Source organism: Peromyscus maniculatus, chromosome 1 (genome assembly GCF_049852395.1).
Source record: "Peromyscus maniculatus bairdii isolate BWxNUB_F1_BW_parent chromosome 1, HU_Pman_BW_mat_3.1, whole genome shotgun sequence".
NCBI lineage: Eukaryota > Metazoa > Chordata > Mammalia > Rodentia > Cricetidae > Peromyscus > Peromyscus maniculatus.
In genome coordinates, this window is record NC_134852.1 from 85,555,567 (window position 1) to 85,571,742 (window position 16,176).

At 44.3% G+C, this 16,176-nt stretch overlaps 1 pseudogene; it reads left to right on the top strand.

Moving 5' to 3' along the window:
* The first annotated feature begins 14,667 nt into the window (after positions 1-14,667).
* On the top strand, positions 14,668-15,760 carry LOC102928858 (alpha-enolase pseudogene; annotated as a pseudogene).
* The last annotated feature ends 416 nt before the right edge of the window (positions 15,761-16,176 follow it).

The following is a 16,176-nucleotide window of genomic DNA, read 5'->3' on the forward strand; positions in this document are numbered from 1 at the left end:
TAGATTTATGGATGAGCTGAGTCGTGAGGCTTTTGGTGCCAACCGCAGGGAAGTCCCAGGCAGCATGGTCACTCCTGATGGAATGTCAGCCCGGAAGTTCATGTAACTTTAGAGCCTCCATTCTTTCTGCTGCCCCTTGCCGCCTCACAGTTTCTTAGAGACCAGAGAGAATTGTAAAGCATTAAGCAAAGCAAGTCAAATCGGGATTTTTAAAGAGGGAAGTGGGAATAATGATGCTACTTGGAGGAACAAGAGAAAGTGGTAGGCAAGGAAACCTGTATTTATATTCTATTCCGTTCGGTTTCAAAAATAATTGGCGAATAGAAAGAGAAAGACAGGCAAGCAATTAAATTTGAAATGTATTCAAATGAGAAAACAAGGGAGAGGAGAATGGAATTTGTGTGTTTTAAATTGCTTATGAAGTTTTAATAAATAATGTGTGCCCCTTGAAAAACAAATGCTAATGAATGAGATCTGGAGAGTGGCTCACTGGAGGCTCGGAGATCAACACATGCAGAACATCAATCCGGAGACTGGATGAGTTAATGGCTCCACATGCGAGAACACGCCTGCCTCCCCAGGACTGCAGCGCATGCAGACTTAACCCCTCCTCTCTCTGTAACCTGCTTTCTGAATAAATGTTCACTCTGCAGGAAAAGTGTGAGACGACCCTGATCCTTCGGGAGCAGAGTAACGCAAGAGGCAAGATGCAGAACCAGCAATAGCTTGGCAGATGCCAAATCCAGTGACCACTGGAGCAGAGTTGGGTAGCAGATGTTGCGTTACCATAGCAACTGGTGGGCAGCTCCAAATGAAGAAGGGACTCAATTTCCAAGGACTGAGACCTGAGGGAGACTTTGAACTCTGCCTGTCTCTAGAGCTCTCTGGCTTTGGAAATGTTGGGGGCAAAGGAGGAAGTGAGAAGAGACTCTCACAGGCTTTTTTCCTCTCTCTCTCTCATTGCTACTGTGCTGTGGGTAAAGGAGAAAGACGTGATTTTCTTTATTTTAATACCAACCTTTGTCAGGCAGCGTGCTCCCAGCTGTGAATTAATGAGTTGCCTTGCCTCTGGGAGACTGGGTGATGATCTTCCTCCTAGTCAAACTGATGCCTCCTCCTCCTGCCATTCTCTGCTGTCCTTCACTACCCAGCTTCTGCTGCTGGCAACGGAATAAGCCATATTACAGACTGACTGCCAGGAGCACACAACCTTCCCATTGTCCTCCCTCTCTGCACCAGACTGCCTCATTGTGATTGGAATTAATTTTTACCAGGAAAGCCCTAATTATCATGTGAACACCACAATTACATTGCATTCCGGTTTTTATGTCAAAAGCCTTGATTTAAAAAAAAATGCAAACAGCTCAAATATTTCTTAATATTCTCACCCCTTCTTGGCATGACTTATTTTTACAAAGGATTCTGAGCACCACAAAGAAGCATCCCACACTGGCCTCCCTTGACCTCTGAAGGGTCCTTGAATCTTCATGGCCAGCTGGGAAGAACAAAGGCTCCATGAGAGGGCAGGTTCTGCAGGTTCCCTGAGCCTCAGTTGCATTGCCAAAGCAGGGGTCTCCAAAAAGTAATTTATTAGCATGCCAGCTGCAAATAGGAAGTCTTCTGTTATTTGTAATCTCATCCTATAAAACCCTATTTTCTCAGTTTGCCCCAGTGTTTATAACATGGGAATGTAGTGGCCTATATTCATGTATATACAATTTTAAGCTTTGTAAATATTTGTAGGAGGTTCCAGACTATAAGCTTTGTAAAGACAGTTTTAATTCATGTACCACACAACTCAGTTGTTTAAAACATAAATCAGGGGCTGGAGACATGGCTCAGTGGTTGAGAGCACCTACTACTCTTGTGGAGAATCTTAGTTCTGTTCCCAGTACCTACATCTCATAACTCACAACTGCCTGTAACTCCAGTTCCATGGGGTTTGACACCCTTTTCTGGCCTTTTATATCTACCCCTTTCATTTAACAGTGTTTTCAAGGTCTGTCTGTATTGCAGTATGAGTAAGTGTGAAGTCAATACAGACCTCATCTTAGGGTAGGGCCACCATCTTAGAACACCTGCTCTACTCAGTTCCAGGAAGGACTTCAGGAATGTGCCATGACATCTTGAACAGATATAGGGCAGTATGCTCCTGCAGACATTCTGTCTGCAGTTTATGGCCCCTGAAGCTAGCTAGATAATGCTGCTGAGCAGTCCAGATAATCCTGCTAAGCAAGTTGTGGTTCCCTACCAAAAAGTCTAACCCAATAGTTTCAAATGTGGTTTTGCGCCCAAAGTCAAGACCAATAGTTTCAAAAAAATCACCATGCCCCATATCCCTTCTTATCCCAAGTTGTCAAAGCATATAATTTCCAGCTTGCAGTTTTTCCCTATAAAAACTCTCTACACCTGGGCTCACCTCTGCCACTGCCACATTTACCTCCATCTGCCTGGCCCAGGTTGAATCTGACAATAAAAGGACCCTTATGCACTTGCATCGGAAATGGGCTCCTTGGTGGTCTCTGGGGTTTTCGAGAAACAGGAACAACATAAGCATTCCATCCCTTTATATGGCTAAATAATATTCTATTGCACAACCTTCACAATAGCCTAAGGCAATATAAAATATCTTGGGGTAACTTTAACCAAGCAAGTGAAAGATCTGCATGATGAAAACTTCAAGTCTTTGAAGAAAGAAATTGGAGAAGACATCAGAAGATGAAAAGATCTCCCATGCTCACAGATTAGTAGGATTAACATAGTAAAAATGGCCATCTTACCAAAATCAATTTACAGATTCAACACAATCCCCATCAAAATTCCAACACAATTCTTTACAGACCTTGAAAGAACTTCATATTCTCATACAATACTGAACAATAAATAACTGCTGGAGATACCACCATCCCTGATTTCAAGTTGTACTTCAGAGCATTAGTAATAAAGGTCACATGGTATTGGCATAAAAACAGACACATAGATCAATGGAATCCAATTGAAGACTCAGACATGAATTTACACAGCTATGGACACATGATTTTTGATAAAGGAACCAGAAATACACACTAGAAAAAACAAAGCAAATGGTGCTGTCGAATTGGATGGCTGCAAGAAGAAAAATGCAAATAGATCCATATTTATCATCCTACACAAAACTCAAGTCCAAGTAGATCAAAGACCTTAAAATAAGACTAGATATTCTAAACTTGATAGAAGAGAAAGTGGGGAATAGCCTTGAACACATTGGCACAGAGGACTACTTCCTGAACAGGACACCAATAGCACAGGCACTAAGAGCAACAATTAATAGATGGGATCTCATGAAACTGAAAAACTTCTGTGAGGCAAAGGACACTGTCCATTTGACAAAGAGGCAGCCCATGGAATGGGAAAACATTTTTACCAACTCCACATCTGACAGAGGTCTAATATCTAAGATATATCAAAAACTCAAGAAACTAGATACTAAAAAAAATCAAATTAAAAACAGGGTATAGTTCTAAACAGAGAATTCTTATTAGAGGAATCTCAAATGGCCAAGAAACACCTAAGAAATGTTCAACATCCTTAGTCATCAGGGAAATGCTACTTTGATATTCCATCTTACACCTGTCAGAATGGCTAAGATTAAAAAACACAAGTGACAGCTCATGCTGGCAAGGATGTGGAGCAAGAGGAACACCCTTCCACTGTTGGTGGGAGTGCAAACTTGTACAGCCACTGTGGAAATCAATATGGTGGTTCCTCAGAAAAATGGGAAATGATCTACCTCAAGAACCAGCTATACCACTCCTGAACATATACCCAAATGATTCCTCTTCTTATCACAAGGACATTTGCTCAATCTGTTCATTGTGGCTATATTCATAACTGCCAGAAACTGGAAACAACTTAGATGCCCATCAACTGAAGAATAGATAAAGAAAACACGCTGCATTTACACAATGAAGTATTATTCAGCTGTTAATGGTAACGTGAAATTTGCAGGCAAGTGGATGGAACTAGAAAAAAAAAATCCCTCTGAGTGAGGTAACCCAGACTCAGAAAAACAAATAAAATAATATTTATTCACTTAAGAGTAAATGATAATCAAGCTATTATACACAGACCCAGAGAGGTTAGGTAAAGAGGAGTTATAGGGGGAAGCATGGAACTACCTGGGAAGGGGAAATAGAATACATTTTGTGGATGGGCCGGGAGCAGGATGGATCAGGTGGGAAGGGATGGAGGGAGAGAGTGCAGGGAGAGATGGCTGGAATTGGGAGGCATTTGGGGAGTAGTGGGGAAACATAGTGCAGTAGAAACTTCCTGTAATCTATGAGGATGACCCTACAGAGGACTCCTAGTAATGGAGGATACAAAGCCTGAATTGACCATCTTTTATAGCCAGGCAAGTTTTCCAGTGGTAGAAATGGGTTATGTTCCTTTGAGTTGTTGGCCAAAGGTGTCCAATGAAGATCCCTAAACAACCCAGGCTGATGATAGGACAGAGGGCCATTCTCTGAAAGCTAACAAGAGGGCCCCATTGCTGAGGACAACTTCCACACAACTCATTGAACATAGAGAGGTTGAGCTGGTGTGGACTTGGAGTCTTCATCCCTACATTCTAGTCTCTTTGGCATGGGAAGGTACTCTGCAGGCAATGGAAAGAGAAACTTGGACAATAACCCAGCCACAAAACCCTCCACCTACACCTGTCCTGCTTTCAAGATGTGCCTGGCAATGGTGATTCAGAACATGTGGAAATGGCCAACCAATTGGTTTAAAATTTGGTTTAACTTGAGGCCCATACCACAAAATGGTGCCCATGTCCTATACTGCCTCCATGACCAGGAGCCAGAGACTGGATAGTCAAGAGACCTAGGGTAGAACCTACTATGATTTGTTTAAAAAATCAATAAAATAATTCCTACTGATATTCTTTTATACTCATAGATTGGTACCTTGTTCAATCATTATCAGAGAGGCTTCCTCTGGAAGCAGATGGGGGCAGGTACAGAGACTCACAACAAGACATTACTTGGAAACAGAGTCTAAATTGGAGGTCTCCATCAGGTCCCTTCCCTTGGAGATTGGGAAACCCCATAGAAGAGGGAAGGAAAGACTGTAGGAGTCAGAAGGGGAATGGAGGACACCAGGAGAACATGTCCCACTCAATCAACTAAGGAGAGCTCACATGAGCTCACAGAGACTGAAACAGCAAGCACAGAGCCCACGTGGGTCTGTACTAGGTCCTCTACATAGATGTTAAAGTGTTAGCTTAAAACAGCTGCAGCAGGTGTATCTTTGACTCTTTTGCCTGCTCTTGAGACTCTTTTCCTTCTATTGGGTTGTCTTGTCCAGCCTCTATATAAGGGCTTTTGCCTTGTCTTATTTTATCTTGCTTTGTCCTGTTTGGCTGTTGTCTCTTGAAGGCCTGCCTGCTTTTTTCTGAAGAGGAAATGGATCTGGGGAAAACAGGAAGTGGGGGGAGGTAGGAAGAGTGGAGGGAGTGGAAACTGTAGTTAGGATGTATTGTATAAGAGAATAATCTATTTTCAGTAAAAAGCAATATTCTGTTGTAGATTCCATACCACTATATTTTATTTATTCATCCATTATTAATCTGGAGAACTAACAAAATTTTATAATACACCCCTTATCTATACAATCATGTAGTGTGTGTGTGTGTGTGTGTGTGTGTGTGTGTGTGTGTGTGTGTGTGTGTGTGTATGTGTGTGTGTGTGTTTTCACAGATAATATTTAGCCAGGTGTGGTGGCACTCACCTGGCACTCAAGTCTAGCCTGAGCTAGATAGCAAGTTTCAGGCCAGCATGATTATAAAATGAGAACTTGTCTAAAAACAAACAAACAAACAAACAAATGAAACAAAAATAGGCAATACTTGAAGAAGCTTATTTTTATCTTGTTTGTGTATGCTTATGATCCATGTATGTGTGCACTGAAAGGACCAAGCAGATGCCATAACAGACTGTCAGTCTTCTCTCAGAGATCAGACCTCAATTTCAGTTTCCTGAGACTCGAACAAGCAGTTTCTGGGAGGGCCATGAACAAAAGACATAGTCCTGAGGTAGCTCCCTTTCTGCACATACTCTGACTGCTCAAGGTTCAGCCAGTTGTTTACTGTCTGGGACCCCTCACCAACTTAGAGTTATGTGCATGGGTCAATGTGAATGTGTGAGGCCAGCCAGCCTCCATGACAGCTCAAGGACAGTGCCTGGGCCACTGAGTCAGCTCCCACAATCAGTACTTGGGAGTCCAGCCAGCCCCCATGGCAGCTCAAGGACAAAGCCTGGGACTTGTCCAGGACTGCCCAAAAATGATAACTGCAACCCCCAACCAGTAAATTCAAAGGTTACATACCTTCACCCAATCATATGATGCCAAGGCTTGTACCACTCTGCTTGTGGATTTTCCCTTTAAAAACCCCTCACCCTGAGAGCTCAGAGTGGTCCTCCTCTACCTGCTGTGTCGAGTGTTGGACACAGACCAAGCCTGGGCTTGCTTGTTGTCAATAAACCCCTGTGTGTTTCACATCGGATATCGGTTCTGTGGTGGTCTTGCTCGGAGGGTCTCGAGACACGGCCACACCATGCACCCTTTCATGTATGTGAGTGCCTACCCATGAGTGTTACCATGGGTGGAGAGCAGAGGACAACCTCCATGCTGGTCATAACCTTCTGCCTTGTTCGACACAGGGTCTCTTATTGTTTGCAGCTGTGTAAGACAAGTTGGCTGCCCCAAACTTCAGTGTGTTCTCCTGTCTCTACTTCCCACCTCAGCATGGGAGTGCTGGGATTCTCGGTGCACACCACTGCCTCTGGATTCAGATGGATTCTTGGGATCCGAACTCAGATCCTCATAGTTACGAAGGAAGTGCTTTACCCAGTGATCCATCCCTTCTGCCCGCAGAACATTTTACAGCACATGAGTGCTGGAAGCTCCACAGAGTGACCCTTTACTTGCTGGGGTCAGGGGACTGAGGGCCAGGGCACTTAGGGCAAAAGCTATCCACCAGCTGTCATGGAAATATTTCAGTATCTTAGCAACTGGTACCGTCATATATATGTGTGCACAAGTTGAATACTCTGCTTGTAGCATGTTCTGGTAGATTCTCTGTGAGGGTGAAACAAAGCCAGAAACCCAGAAGGATCTGGGGTTCCTGTTCAGAAACATGTGGTACCTTGCCATGGAGAGCAAATGCAAGTGTGGAAGTCCCACTTCTCATTCCTTCTATCTAGGACTGCTCCCGCAGCTGGGAAAGTCTCTCCCCTAGCAGCTAGTCTGATTATGCATCTAAAGAGAGCTCTTAGGTCTATGGCAGCTGCAGGCACACTACTGAGACACCAGAAGGAAAAATCGCTTGCATGGGCCCCATGGCACCTTCTCCAGAAAAAGAGTAGGAGGAACCTGGCTAGAATTTGATGGAGCAGCCTGGCTATGTGGCTGCCAGGAGACAGGAAGCAGAAGTATCTGAACAAAACCCTCGCCTTTTTATTTTCTTTCTTGGCGTACATGTCCAAACTATCCTTTGAGTCAATTGCTGGTCACTTTTCATCTTTGCCATCACATCTCAGAATTAGTAGGCCACAGGTCCAGACAAAAAGCTACTTGCACAATATCAAATCCAGGTAGACAGTGAATGGGTAACCTGAGTTGAAGGCAGAGGTCTCTCAGTTGCTGGCTGGGGCTTCTTCCCAGAGACACTTCTCCTGTACAAAGAGCAACAAAAGCACCTGGAATGACTGTTATGTTCAAAAAAATGAATAAAGTATTGAACTCCTCCAAGCCATAATGGTGCCCTGTACCTACGTTTCACCCAGCTTGCACTTAAGTGTGGTTTACTGCAACCATGTGGAATAAAGTTTTAATGACAGAAGGTCTGGCCCATTGGATGATCTGGACTGCAGCTAAGTTAGAATCAGTTGTATTTAAGGGTATGCATTCTCAGTGTACTAGGAGCCACAGTTGGATAGCCACGCATCCAAGTGTATATGGGCAGCACAAATTAGACATGGTGAGTTAAGAAAAAAAAAAAGACACAAAGTTCTGCAGGTGGGGAAGTGGTTTAGATCTGGGAGGTATTGGGGTAGATGTTAAACATGCTCAAAATACATTGAATGAAATTCTTAGAGAACTACAACAATAAGAACAAAGACAGTAAAGTAGTTAGAAACAGGACTAATGGAAATGGAAGAAAGGATTTATTATAGAAAAAGATGGTTCGGTAGTATGGGGTAGATGGAGTGGTGTTTTGTATGGAAAAGATTCACTACAAAGGGAAGAGAAGGCAGCTACTCATCTTAAGATGGTGGATTGGAACTCAACAGGGCTCGGGTGAGATGGAGGTGAGAGTGTAAGCCTTGCAGATGGTGGTTCATGAGGCTTCTGCAAGGTGCTGACAGGTGAGGGCCAATCTTCCCAAGAAGTTCAAGCCATCATCCCTTCCATTGTGTGCATGCATCAACCTGCCTGGCAGGGTGATGCTTGAAGCCCAACACAGAAATCCTGGCAGAGGGTGTGGGGAAGCCCGAGATGACTGGTCCAGAGCCACAGGGTCACCAATGCTGCTCCTTCTATCTCCACATCACTAACTGGAGTCCAGACAATATCCAGAGCCTCAGCATTCTTCCAAAATAGGATCAGTGGAGACAACTGAGCTGAGGATATTCTGAGATGTTCAGAGATGAGGAATTTATTTCTCAGAGCTTTTGAAAGCTGAGGAGTCCAAGATGATGGAGCAGGCTGAGGGCCTGGTGGGGGACACTTCCTAGTTCACAGGTAGCTCTTCTTGCTTCTCATGTGGTAAAGCCCCTGTCACAAGGGCAGTGTTCCCATCCATAACAGTTCCACTCTCCTGATCTCATCACCTCCCAAAGGCTCCACTCCTGATGACATCAATGACAAAGGTTAGACATTGGATTTGGATAGGACATAGCGCATCTAGGCTCAATTCAGGCTGGCATAAATAGCAACAAAAGTTTCTCTCCTACCTAGAGGTGGACAACAGGCCAGGACCTAAGCACACAAGGCTAAGCTGCGCATCCTGATCAACAAAGCCCTGGCTCTTCATCTTGCCTCACTGATGAGCTCATTGCCTTCATTCAAACTCTCTTTCCTGGATGGTTGTAAGGTGATGTTGGGGAGAGACTTGGGTGATGTACTTTTGTATTTGTAGGAGAAAAACCCTCCATTCTTATTATAGCAAGGGAGCCCTTCCTTTCCTCCGGTTAGGCTCCATCAGCTCATATGTGTGCTCTGAGGCAGAGGCAATCACCGGGGAAATGTTATGAGCCAGCTGACTCTTTGCTCTTAGGACAAAACTATAGGGTGGAAGTTTGGGGGTTGGGCATGGGTGAGGGTGCTCTCACAGCTGGTCGTCAGAACAAGCCTGATGCACGTGGGCTCCTGTATCTAGAATGAAGCTGGGCTGCAGCTCTCATGGTGTCAGCCTGATGATGTGGGTGTTTCTAATCCAGTTTCTGTCCCTTTTCTTTTGTCATTTATGTCATGCTGTCCAACCTTTGCCTCCTCAGCAACACCTCCACAGTCTTTCCTGCAACATCAGCACTCTGTCAGTGCTCTTTTTTCTTTTTTTCCCCCCTTTAATAAGCTCTCTTGAATGTGTTTAGAAATGGAACCTTTCAACACTGGAAATAAAAACAGTCTGTGTATCATGCTAAAATTATAAGGCTGGCATCAAACTAAATAAGATAAACAGTGTTCATTAATCTTACCTAGATCCTCTTGCCTACAAAAATACTTGTTCTGAGGGAGCTTCTTATTTTTTGAATGTGTGAGAGAGAATGTGGATGATGATGATGATGATGATGATGATGTGTGTGTGTGTGTGTGTGTGTGTGTGTGTGTGTGTGTGTGTGTGTATGTAGGTGTGTCCATGTGTCCATGTTTACACATAGCCAAGAAGAGGACATCCGGGTGTCCACGTGATCCTTCTCTCTCCCTCTACCTCCTGTTTCATTTATTTGAGATGGGGTTTCTCATTGAACCTGTAGCTAGGCTGGTGGCTAGTAAATCCCACAGACCCTCCTGTTTCCTCCTCCCAGAAGCATTTGGGGGGCTGTACTTGACTTAACTTTTGTTTATGTGGGTGCTAGGGATTGAACCCTGGTCCTAGTGCTTGCAATAACAAGGGCTCTTATCTACTGAGCCACTTCCCTAGTCCCAGCATCTTAGCTTCAAAGGGACGGTTATCAAGTGTTTTGAAGTGTTGAAGACTATCAAGCATTTCCAAGTATTAAAGACATTCTAGTCCCAGACACAGGCTCTCTCTTTAAGTAGGCGAATGGGAAGATATTTGAAAGCAAGATAGCTTCCTCATTGGGTGATAGAATGTATTTTCAGGACATGTTTATGTGCCATGTGTTCAGCACCCAGAGGTATTCACAAATATGTAAATTCAATAACTGCCCTTATTTCATCTCTCTGTCTGGCAGTGCTAGCCCTAACATCTTGCACACCATTTGTGGTCTGTGCTCTTCTTTTTGTGGAAGTGCCCACTGCAATGTCCTGCCTGCCTCCTGTTTCCTTCCGGGCCTTCTGTGAAGTGTGTCAAGGCCAGTGAGGGAGGCTGTTAAGGATGCTGACTGTAAGTGATGGCCCATTGAGCAGAGATCAAACTGCATTTGTGCTTATTGAGCCTTTGCTGTGAGACCAGAGTGTGGAGAGAGGGTCTTTACCTCAAGCTTGGGGAAGAGGGAAGACATATATAGGAAGGTTACATGGCAGAATAAGATCCAGTAAGCTCCAAAGCCAGGTAAGAATGAGCCGGGTGCATAGACAGGTAATGAGTCTGAGAAAACCCACCGGATTACCTACTGCTGATATGCATACTTTTCTGTAAGAATGCTATTCTTTTGTTTGGTTTAGTGGGATTTTTTGTTTACTGTGAGAAAACCAGAGGAGTGATAGGTTACTACAGAAGGGTCATTGAGAAAGATGAGAACAAAGAGCTTTGTGGGTTTACAAAACCTGGTTGGGTGGGGCAGTGGAGAGGAGAATAAGGAACAACCCCAGTGCTTCTGAAGTAGCAAGGGAGGACAAGGTGCCAGGGAGGGCACAGGTCAGCTAGGGTGAGGGTGGGCCCTGATTGCTGGCTAAGGTCCTGGGATCAGAAATTTCACACCCACTCTCTTAGCGGTTTTATTTATTTACACACTTATTTATTTTAATTTAGAAGCACCAGGAGCCAGTAAAACTTGAGAAAGTCCATGAAGCATAGACAAAGGGAAATGACAAAGGATGTGAGACTGAGTGGGGGAGTCAAGTCTGTCTTTGCTTCTTTATCTTCCATTTTGTTCTCTTTCTAAGGCTGTGTGGCCAGTGCGGCTGTAGCCTGTGGGAAGTACTCACACAGAATCAGTGTTCGGGGAAGGGCTGTCCTCACTCAGAATTTCTTTCCTCCTGTATAGCTATGTGTCTCCAGGAAATGTCAGGGAAATTATGACAAGAGGATAGTATATTAGCTACTTTTCTGTTGCTGTGATAAAGCTCCATGATCAAAAGCAATTTACGCAACAGTTTATTTTAGCGTACAGTTCTGGGAGAGTCTGTAAGAGTCAGGAGACATGGCAGCAGGTACCGGGCTTGGTAGCCAGAGCAGGAAGCTGAGAAACCACATCTTTAACTGCAGCAAACACAAAGCAGAGAATGAACTGGAAGTGAGGTGAAGCTTAAAACCCCAAAGCTGGCCTCCAGTGATGTAGCTCCTTCATACGGTTGCACCTCTCATTTCCCCACCCACAACAATCCCACCAACGGTGTTAAAATGCCTGAGCCTGTGAAAGAAATTTCTTATTAAAACCACCTCAGATAGGGTTCTTGTTTACTTTCCATCACTGTGATAACGACCAAGACCCAAAGCTACTTAGAGAGGGAAGGGTTTATTTGGCTTACACTTCCACATTAGAGTCCATCACCGAAGGAGTTCAGGACAGGAACTCAAACAAGGCAGGAACCTGGAGGCAGGAGCTGATGCAGAGGCTATGGAGGGATGTTGCTTACTGGCTTGCTCTCTATGGCTTGTTTAGCCTGCTTTCTTAGAGAACCCAGGACCACCAGACCAGGGATAGTACCACCCACAATGAACTGGTCCCACCACATCAATCACTAATTAAGAAAATGCTTTACTGCCAGATCTTATGGAGGAGTTTTCTCAATTGCGGTTCCTTCTTGTCAGCTAACCCTAGCTTGTGTCATATTGACATAAAGTAGCCAGCACAACTGGGGATGTCACTCAGCAATAGAGCACTGGTCTAGCCCAAGATTCAGCCCCTTCCCCCAGTACCACCTATACACAAAGAGTAACTGAGACATTTGGACAGTTGCACTCTATGATGTTATTATCAAGTGCCTACAGTACCAGACACCATACTCTATATAATAGCAGTGAAATGCTATTTATCTTAAAGCAGCAATGGTTACAGTGAAAAATTCCAAAGCTCAGAGTGTGGGTGACCTGCCCTAGGCGTTGAAGCAGATGAATTCCTAATGGCCAGAATGTATGCCGAGATCAATAGTGAATTCAAGGAAATTTATAATATCTTAGTCACATCCACAGGCAGTTAGGGAGTAAGTAAGTGCATGGGCTGAGGGCATGCATTCCTCTTTGTAGACAGTATTTGATGGGGCTGTGACTCCCCTTTTCCTTGTCTTAGTTCTCAGCTTCTCCAGGGAGCAGATGCCCCAGGCTGGGACTGACCAATGCATCACTTACTTTGCTTATTGCCTTGGGAAACACCTGACGGGCACAACTTAAGAAAGGAAAGTGTATTTGTGCCTTTGATTGGAGGGAATACAGTTCACAGTGGCAGGGAAGGCATGTTGCCAGGAGTGTGAGGTGGCTGGTTTCATTGTGTCCACAGTCAAGATGCAGAGAGAAAGAAAGGAATTCTGGTCTCAGTTTTTCTCCCCGTTCCTTTTTATTAAGTCTAGAATGTCAGTCTAGGGGATGGTGTTGCCCACACTCAGGGAGGGCCTTCTTGACTCAGTTAAGCCTTTCTGGAAACTCCCTCATTAGGTGTGCCAGAGGTGTGTCTCCTAGGTGATTCCAAATCCAGCCAAGCTGACGGTGATGATGAACTTTTCCCAGGAATTTGAGAAGGTGCATTTCAATCATGTTCATCTGCACAATGCCTGGAGGCTGGAGTGGTTGCCTGCCTGCCTGTGGTGGGAGAGAGAACGGGAACTCTGTGTGGGGATCTGAGTGACCTCATTTTACCTTGGTCCACACAGCATTCCAATAACCGAAGGCAGCCTCTATCTTCTGCATTTGAAGTGATAATAGTCACTTTAACCTGCAAAGCTATTCAGACATTATAAAAACCCTTTCCCTGTGTGAATGGAGGATAGACTATTAACTCCTTTTAGGCATTTATTGTAGATGAATTTCTAAGCAGTCTTATTAAATAAGAAACACAGGGCCAAATACAGGGGCGAAAGCTGTAGAGATCAGAGTGATAGTGAGAGCCACCAAACTAACCTTAGCTTACCACACTACTGACGTAGCTTCCCAAGAGAGCCTCTTCTTGTCTAACCTGTGCTTTTATTGCCTTGCTGTTCTGCCTTTTCATTGGCTCTTAACCCAGCCACCTCACTTCCTCATCACTGCCTTTCTATACAGACCTCCAGGTCTCTATGGTTGGTACTGGGGTTAAAGGTGTGTGTTACCACGCTTGGCTATGTCCTTGAACACACAGAGACTCTGCCTGACATGTGATCAGATTAAGGGTGTGTGCTACCACCGCCTGACTTCTGTTTATGGCTGGCTATGACCTCTGAACTCCAGGCAAACTTTATTTATTTATTTATTTATTTATTTATTTATTTATTTATTTTTATTTTATTTTATTTTTTTTTTGGTTTTTCAAGACAGTGTTTCTCTGTGTAGCTTTGCGCCTTTCCTGGAGCTCACTTGGTAGCCCAGGCTGGCCTCGAACTCACAGAGATCCACCTGGCTCTGCCTCCCAAGTGCTGGGATTAAAGGCGTGCGCCACCACCGCCCGGTTAAACTTTATTTATTAACATACAAATAAAATATCACATTTCAGCACAAATAAAATATCACCACAATTTGTTATGGGCCAGCCTCTAAGCCAAGTAGTGACAATGTAATAACTTATTTTAATCCCACAAGCACTGCTTCCTACCTTACCACCAAATAGAGTTTAGGCTTTGTAGTTTTATCTGAGACCAAGTTCCAGCCCCATCAATTGTTTCCTGTGTGAATTTGAACTAGTTGGTTAACCTAGAGCATTGGTATGTCTGATAGCTATTTAATCAGTTTTCTATGGCTAATAACATAATACCACAATAGATGTAAATGATAAAAGAGGTTTGATTTGGTTCATTGTTCTGGTTCAACCATGAGGGACTGAATCTGTTGAGGGCTTGACTACCAGTAGAGTCTCAAAGTGACACAGGGCATCAAATTCTGAGAGACAAGGAGTGTATAAGGCATAAACAGAGCCACTCTGGAGATGATCCCTCACTGGTGTAAATGGACTAATTCATCTAAGAGGACCTGATACAATAATCCCCTCGTATAGGTCCTACCTGAGAGAGCAGTATGGGGACTTGGGGCAGGCACATATCACATCTCCCCTTAACACTCTCCTTGGTATTTGTAGAGTACCTCCAGGAAATGATAAGATGCACTACATGGGGAAGGGTGTCTCAAAGGCTGTTGAACACATCAGTAGAACTATTGCACTCACTCTGGTTAGCAAGAAACTGAAGGCTGTGTGATGGGGAAGATCAGTAAACTGATGATTAAGATGGATGGGACTGAAAAGAAATCTAAATTTAGTGCAAATGCCATCCTGATCGGTGGTGGTGAGGTCCCTGGCTGTCTGCAGAGCTGGTGTTATGGATAAAGCAGTGTCTCGGTATTGTTACAACACCGTTTTAGCTGGAAACCCTAAAGTTATCCTGCTAGCCTTGACTTTCAGCACGTGTTCATTGGTGATTCTCATGCTGGCAACAAACTGGCCATACAAGGTTTCATGATCCTCCCCAGAGGTGTGTCCAGTTTCCAGGAAGCCATACACATTGGAGCAGACATTTACCATAACCTGAAGAACATCATCAAGGAGAAATATGGGAACGATACCACCAACGTAGGTGATGAAGGCAGTTTTGCACCTGACATCCTGAAGTACTGGAAATGCTGAAGAATGCAGCTGGGAAGGCTAGCAATACTGAGTAGGTTGTCATTGACATGGATGTGGCTGCCTCTGACTTCTTTAGGACTTTAAGTCTCCCGATGACACCAGCAGGTAGTATCACATCTGACCAACTGGCTGAACTGCAGAAGCCTTTCATCTGGAATTATTCAGTGCTGGTCTATCAAGGACCCATTTGACAGGCATGCCTGGTAAGTTTGGTAGAAGTTCACAGCTAATGCATGTATACAGGTGACTTCCGAGAAGTCCTACAACTGCCTCCTGCTCAAGGTAAACTGGATTGGCTCTGTTATTGAGTCTCTATGGCCGTGCGAGCTGGCTTAGTACAATGGTTGGGTATCATGGTGTCCCATTGCTTTGGGGAGACTGAGGACATTTTCATAGCTGACAGAGTGGTTGGGCTCTGTGCTAGACAGATCAAGACTGATGCACCTTGCTGATCTGAGTGCTTGGACAAACACAATCAGATCCTCGGAACTGAGGAGCTAGGTAGTGAGGCCAAGTTTATCAGCAGATTCTTCAGCCCCACTCCCCCCCACAAAACAAGCAAATCATGAACTGGCAATACCTGGAGCCCTCAGTCAACACCAGCTACTTAGAATCTATCCCTGATGTCAATGAGGGGGCTAGAGGCTGGCCCAGTGCTTGCCTAGCCTTTGTAATCCCGTGAGCTCCCTCCTCCCCTGTGCCATTGCTTCCTTAGAAGTTTGAAGCCATGCCTGACTACCCAGAGTACTGTTGGAAACTCCAGCTCTGGAATCATGTGATTGGTTCAAATCATTATTTCTGTCACCTCACTTCCCAGCTAGAGTCTGGAGCCCTCATAACCTCCAGTGTAATCTACATGATGGCCACAGGCAAGACCCCCAATAGTTCTACATGCAAAATAAAACCCTCCTTCCTGGTATTATATCCTAGCATCACATAATAGGAATTAAATTCCAATATCAGTTGGAAAAGAACTTTATATCCT